Source organism: Alosa pseudoharengus, unplaced genomic scaffold (assembly GCF_046254945.1).
Source record: "Alosa pseudoharengus isolate Yale_2024_CS ecotype anadromous, Long Island Sound unplaced genomic scaffold, YU_APseudo_1.1 YU_APseudo_1.1_scf_5, whole genome shotgun sequence".
Classification (NCBI taxonomy): Eukaryota; Metazoa; Chordata; class Actinopteri; order Clupeiformes; family Clupeidae; genus Alosa; species Alosa pseudoharengus.
In genome coordinates, this window is record NW_027468837.1 from 41,013,562 (window position 1) to 41,021,061 (window position 7,500).

At 41.9% G+C, this 7,500-nt stretch overlaps 1 protein-coding gene across 1 annotated transcript in view; it reads right to left on the reverse strand.

The window, feature by feature from the left end:
- kaznb (kazrin, periplakin interacting protein b) overlaps nt 1-7,500 on the reverse strand; it is a gene marked incomplete at its 3' end in the record, with an annotated part of 175,612 nt that overhangs the window by 103,874 nt on the left and 64,238 nt on the right. The gene's annotated exons all lie outside the window — the stretch shown is intronic.

Here is a 7,500-nt window from a genome sequence, read left to right on the forward strand (position 1 = left end):
CTACACACTGAACTAACTTCCGCTACACACTGAACTAACTTGTACACACACTGAAGTCGCTTACACTACACACTGAATTAACTTCCGCTACACACTGAACTAACTTCCGCTACACACTGAACTCACTTGTACACACACTGAAGTCGCTTACACTACACACTGAACTCACTTGTACACACACTGAATTAACTTCCTCAACACACTGAAACATCCGATGCACTACACTGAACCTGCTTCCACTCACTGAACTCACTCGCTTTTTCAGTGCGCCTGGAAGTTGGTATAATGTAACAGGAAGTTCCACTCTCAGATTACCAGCCATTGATTAAGATTTGAAGAGAGAAAATGTGGAAATGTATATGGTTTGTGGTATCTATGTCCTTCTTTAACCAAACCTTACTTGTTCAGTCAAACCCTGAAGATTTTATTAATATATTCTTGAGCACCTTGCGCTGTCTTGAAGCCATACAGGCAGACCCCACTGCAATGTTTTATGAGGAATTAGCCGCAAACCATATAAATTTCCACATTTTCTGAGTCCTGAAAGATTGCTGCCATTTCAGTTAGCTAGTTAGCTAGTTAGTTAGCACTCCAACAACATTCCAAAAAGGACGTGCATTACAGTCTGGCTGGCAGATGTTTTTGTTAACCTTGCCTGCTGTTGCCAGTGACTCGTGAACCTGTATCCACATTGCATTTTTTGCGCTGACAGCGCCCCTTTCAGAGTGCTTCGGGTCAAGTGTTTATTGTTGCTAGGTTACCAAAACTATCTACCAGCAATGCCGTTGCTGCTTCTGGCTTAATGCTAACTAACTAGCTAACTGAAATGGCAGCAATCTTTCAGGACCCAGTTCACTAAAATATGACGCCAGACAAAAGGAGCTGGTATTACAATAGAATAGACACCTCATGTCTCCTTGCAATTTGCAGGAAGTTAATTCAGTTTGTGTGCAAGTGAGTTCAGTGTGTAGTGGAAGTTAATTCAGTGTGTAGTGTAAGCGACTTCAGTGTGTGTACAAGTGAGTTCAGTGTGTAGTGGAAGTTAATTCAGTGTGTAGTGTAAGCGGCTTCAGTGTGTGTGCAAGTGAGTTCAGTGTGTAGTGGAAGTTAATTCAGTGAGTAGTGTAAGCGGCTTCAGTGTGTGTGCAAGTGAGTTCAGTGTGTAGTGGAAGTTAATTCAGTGAGTAGTGTAAGCGGCTTCAGTGTGTGTGCGCAAGTGAGTTCAGTGTGTAGTGCATGTGATGTTTCAGTGTGTTGAGCAAGACATTTCAATGTGTTGTGGAAGTTAATTCAGTGTGTAGGCTAGTGTAAGGAGCTTCAGTGTGTGTAAGTATTTTCAATGTAGTGCAAACTGTTTCAGTGTGTAGTGCAAGTAGTTTCAGTGTGTGCTGCAAGTAAATCCAGTGTGTTGAGCAAGTGATTTCAGTGTGAGTGCAAGCAGATTCAGTGTGTGATGCAGGAAATTCAGTGTGTTGCTGTTTGAGTTCCAGTGTGGTACTAGTGCCCAGTGCGTATGTGTCAGTGTTTCAGTGTGTAGTGCAAGTACGTTCAGTGTGTAGTGCCACTATTCCAATGTTATTGCACTATACGGCCTCCCATACCTGACACAACACATCAAAGATCACCTGACCCACTGGGTGAAGGAAGCATTACGTCAAAATGGACTGAAGGAAAAGAAATAGAGTATTCAGAAAGTCACACACACATATATTCGCAAAATCACACACCACACACACACACATACTCACAGAATCACACATAAACAAATTCACAATTTCAAACATGCACACACACACATACACACACAGCCACACACACACACACCACACACACACACAGCCACACGCACGCACGGACGCACGCACACACACACATACACACAGCACATCTCATACCAGACCCACAGTCAGACAAACAGGTCCAGCTGCACACACACACACCACATGTGAGGTAAACACACTTGCATTCTCATCAGCTGAGCACACACACACACACACACACATTATACTCTCACACACACACACACACACACACACACACACATTATACTCTCTCTCACACACACACACACATTATACTCTCACACACACACACACACACACACACACACACACACACACACACACACACACACACATTATACTCTCTCTCACACACACACACACACACACACATTATACTCTCACACACACACACACATTATACTCTCTCTCACACACACACACACACACACATTATACTCTCTCACACACACACACACACACACACACACACACACACACACACATTATACTCTCACACACACACACACATTATACTCTCACACACACACACACACACACACACACATTATACTCTCTCACACACACACACACAAACACACATTATACTCTCACACACACACACACACACACACATTATACTCTCACACACACACACACATTATACTCTCACACACACACACACACACACACACACATTATACTTTCACACACACACACACATTATACTCTCTCACACACACACACACATATACTCACACACACAACACAAACGCACACATCGCCATCAACAGCAGCCATTCTGTCTTTGCTGATAGATATCAAACATTCAGAGTGACCAAAGTGGGCTTCCACACAGATGATCAATCAAATATTCAATCAGATAATCAATATCTCACTGATAATGAATCTGTTCCTGTAGCAAACAGTTGAAAAAACAATTCCAGCAGCATGACACATCAGCTGATCGATCTCTCTCTCTCTCTCTCTCTCTCTCTCTCTCTCTCTCTCTCTCTCTCTCTCTCTCTCTGTCTCTCTCTCTCTGTCTCTCTCTCTCTCTCTCTCTCTCTCTCTTTGTAGTGCACTGCGCTCTTATTGTTATTCAGTCCCAGCTTGTCACTTGGGAACATCTTTCCCCACCTGGCGGGAAATTGGGTTTGTTACCCATTGAACGTGACTTTTTTTAAAAGATCATTACTTTAGATTTTTCTATGTTTATGGGAAGGTTCCAGATTTTGGAGAACTTCTCATGTTTATGGGAAGGTTCCAGATTTGGGAGAACCTCCCGTGTTTATGGGAAGGTTCCAGATTTGGGAGAACTTCTTGTTTTTATGGGAAGGTTCCAGATTTGGGAGAACTGCTCGTGTTTATGGGAAGGTTCCAGATTTGGGAGAACTTCTCCAGATTTGACAGGCTTTCCTGTAACCCATCCTCACTTGTGTGTGTGTGTGTACAGTATAGTGTGTGTGTGTGGTGTGTGTGTGTGTGTGTGTGTGTGTGTGTGTGTGTGTGTGTGTGTGTGTGTGTGTGTGCTTGTGCTTTCCTGTAACCCATACTCACTTGTGTGTGTGTAGAGCAGACATGGGGGACTCAAGTCAGACTCAAGTCACATTTTTTAGGACTTGAGACTTGCTTGATCAACATGTATAAAAGACTCAACTTGACTTTGACTTGCTATTCATGACTTGAGACTTGACTTAGACTTGAGACAAATGACTTGAAATTACTTGACTTTTTTCATAGATATTAAGGAGTTAACGTTACAATTTTAGAAAATCTGCTTGCTGTTGCATGCGTCACGGAGCGAACCTGACATTGTTACCAAGTGACACGACAGACCAACAGCAAGTGCCAGATCAAATGAGACAGACTGAGGTAGGCTAACTTGCAAATATGGAAGGCTCTACATTTATACCAAAACATAATAATGTTTGGCTTCACAGATGATCAAGATGATCTGACAACTCAAAGGATAAATGAACAGCAGTCTGCAAGTGTGCAAAATAGCGACATAACCACCACCACGTTAATGTTCATCCGTCAGAAGTTAGTCGTGTTAGAAACCTAACGTCAAATTTGAGACATGTTAAGAGTTGGCTTTGAATCTATTATGCTTTTTAGTTAACGCCATATTAGGTTAAAATGTGTGAAATGGCAAAGTGAAACATTTTCTTCGTCTAAGTTTAATCTTGATATATAGCGAAAATGTTGCCAATGTAACCTAAAATAAGCGCCTCTCTTTCTCCCTCCCTCTTAACACGTCCCTGTTCCATACGTTACAGCCGTAGGCCAACAACATTAAGTAGGCCTAGCTAACTGCCAGCAATCAGCATAGAAAAGTAGCTTATTTCACATGTTAGGCTTATGTATAATATGATATAGCATTGACGGTCCTAAACCCTCCTAAAACCCATTGCGCTGTCACACTTGTCAAAGTTTGGCAGTGACGTCGGCGGCAGCGTTTGATTAATTGATTAGTTCACTTTTTCAACATTATTGGTTCCCTGGAGATGTGACAGGTCAGGACAGGTGTAACTTGAATTGTTTGAATATATTTTCATGATTTGATGTAGCTTACCTAATATTTGAGGCATATTGAAACAATAATAGGCTATTTTATAATAGGTCTACTTGAAATACTTTTATTTTTATTCGTATACATTTCATCTTAGCCTACATCTGAACGGTTTATAGAATATGTGGCTTGAATGAATGCAATGTCTATTTGTTACAAATAAAACCCTCAGCAGTTCATAACTAGCCTATTGTAGCTTATTTTAAAATGAAAACATGGGTAAATCATCATGAATTTGTATGATTTGGCTATGACTTGACTTGACTTGCTTGACCCAAGTTATGACTTGATTTGACTTGCATGACTGTCACAAAAAATGACTCGGACTTGCTTGAGACTTGAAGGTTAAGACTTGCTTGTGACTTGCACATGTGTGACCTACTCCCATCTCTGGTGTACATTATATTGTGTGTGTGTGTGTGGTGTGTGTGGTGTGTGTGTGGTGTGTGTGGTGTGTGGTGTGTGTGTGTGTGTGTGGTGTGTGTCAATGGTGTGTGTGTGTGTGTGTGTGTGTGATGTATAATGTATGTCAATGGTGTGTGTGTAGTGCTGGGCGGTATGACCAAAAATGTATATCACGGTATTTTTCAAAATTCTTACGGTTTCACGGTATATGACAGTATTTTTTTTCCCATGCATAATTAGATGTTCACAGTTGAGAGAGGAATTGCTGCAGTACACTGACTAAGGATGGTCTTTTTTACTGTCATGATGTAGAATAACTCCACACTAGTGGTAATGCAGTTTAGCATGGCCCCAGAAAATGATGCTGTTTACAAAGAGCCACTCATGATTCTAATGAAGAATCTAATCAGAATGCAAAGACAATTGCAGTCAAAATATAGAACTTTTACTGTGAAAATTTCACAAACATCTTGTATAAAACCAATACAAGTAGTGCAACTTGCAATAATTGCGAAAATTATACAATTTAAAATAAAACCTCTCTGCTAATATGCTTACTTTGACAAATATGCCTATCAGAAACATGCCTTATTGTTATTGTGTGGTTTACATGACGTTAGTGGTAACTTCATGTGGATGTGGATGTGGATGTCTTGTTAGCCTGCCATGAGCTTCGGTTCGCTAGGCAAAACATTAACAAAAAAGTTCGTTTTTTGGTGCACTGATGACAGGATCAACTAGCCAGCTAGTATTGCTCAGTTCATGTCTATAACATGCTTTACTTGCTACCTGGATAATTTCAGCGAATATTCTTAAGGTGAGATGAATGATATGAATATTAAACTTCACTGTGTTCAGTGGGTTGCTAACTAACGACATCACCTACTAGCCAGCTAGTTACAGCTGTTAAACAATCTCAATAGAATTTTCGTGACGGTAAATCCAGAGAGGGTTAAAGCGGAGCTAGTAATCAAGGATCTTTGGTAAATCCCTTTCAATGCAGTATCCCTTAACGTTTTTCCTTAACTAAAGAAACAATTTAAGGTATTCTGTGCAACACCCTTAAATAAACCCCTTACCTTAGGAGAAATTAAGCCTTAAGGGTCATACTTCAGGGGAAAAACTTATAGTGTTTTGTTTACCCTCACTATGCCTCGCAGTGGCACCATGTGTGCGTGTGAAAAGTCCCATCTGAAACACTGTGTCGCGGCGCAGCGTTCCAAACGTTGTGTAATCAAATACACCGGTATGGCGGTATATTAAAAATTCATATCATAACGAAAATATAACCGGTATACCGCCCAGCACTATGTGTGTGTGTATAGTGTGTGTGATGTGTGTTAATAGTGTGTGTGTGTATGTGTCTGTATTTATGGAAAGGTTCCAGATTTGGGAGAACTTCTCGAGAATTGACAGGTTTTCCTGTAACCCATCCTCACTTGGGGACAGAAGTAGAAGGTCGTCAGCAAACGAGAGGCACTTACTGTCTCTGCCTCCGATTGTGAGTCGTGGAGGTTCAGATGTTTCTATGTCTGATGTTAGATCAATATTTAGATTGAAGAGTATATGACTAAGACTACAACCTTACCGAACACCTTTGGCTTGTTTAAAGTATGATGTTCTTTTATCGTGGATTATTTCATAGATATCTTTGATTAGGTCACACATTCTCCCTCCTATACCTTTTTGTATCCGTTTTAGCAATTCCGACTCTCTCTCTCTGTGTTCTATCTCTCCAGCTCTCAGAGAGGATGGGGGGAGGAGGAAGAGAGGAGAGAGAGGAAGAAAGAGAGAGGGAGAGAAAGAGAATGAGAGAGAGGTGGAGAGGAGAGAGAGAGAAAGAGTATAACAGAGAGATATGTATATACCTACATCATTTATAGTATACTGACAAAATGTAACAATGTTTGTATGTGTATTTTCCGGTGAATGTTTTGGCAATGCAGCATATGATTTGTCATCCCAATAAAGAGGAGGGAGGGAGAGAGGGGGAGAGGAGAGAGAGAGAGAAAGAGAGGAAGAGAGAGACAGAGAAAGGGAGCGGGAGAGGAGAGAGAGGGAAGGGGAGAGAAAGGGAGAGAAAGAGAGATGGAAAGAGAGAGGGAGAGAGAGAGAGGGAGAGAGAGAAAGGGAGAGAGAGAGAGAGAGAGATATATAGAGAGAGTGAAGGGGAGAGAAAGGGAGAGAGAGGGGGGGGGGCAGAGGCAACATGTGCAGCTGTGTGTATGAGAGCTCATGCTGCCTGGGAAACAGGACAGGCAGCAGGGTGGCCCCATTCACCTCCCTCACACACACACACACACACACACACACACACACACACACACACACACACACACACACACACACACACACACACACACACACACACAGACACACACACATACATACACACACACACAGACAAACCCCCACTCATTCCCCTCCCTTGCTTTGTTCCCTCTGTTTTAAATGACACTTTCATTGTTGCAGCGCAGGGAGAGAGCTCTCTGCACAAACACACACACACACACACTTACAAACACACAGCAACACACACACACACACACACAGCACAAGCAGAGAACATGATGGAGCAGAGCATACCATGTGGTTCTGTTCTATTTCTCTCTCTGTCCTCATCTCTCTCCTGACGCGCGCACACACACACACACACACACACATTTTTTCCCATGGTCTTTTATAACCTGTAACATACAGTCACTCTGCCAGCCTCACACAAGCAAAACACACACACAC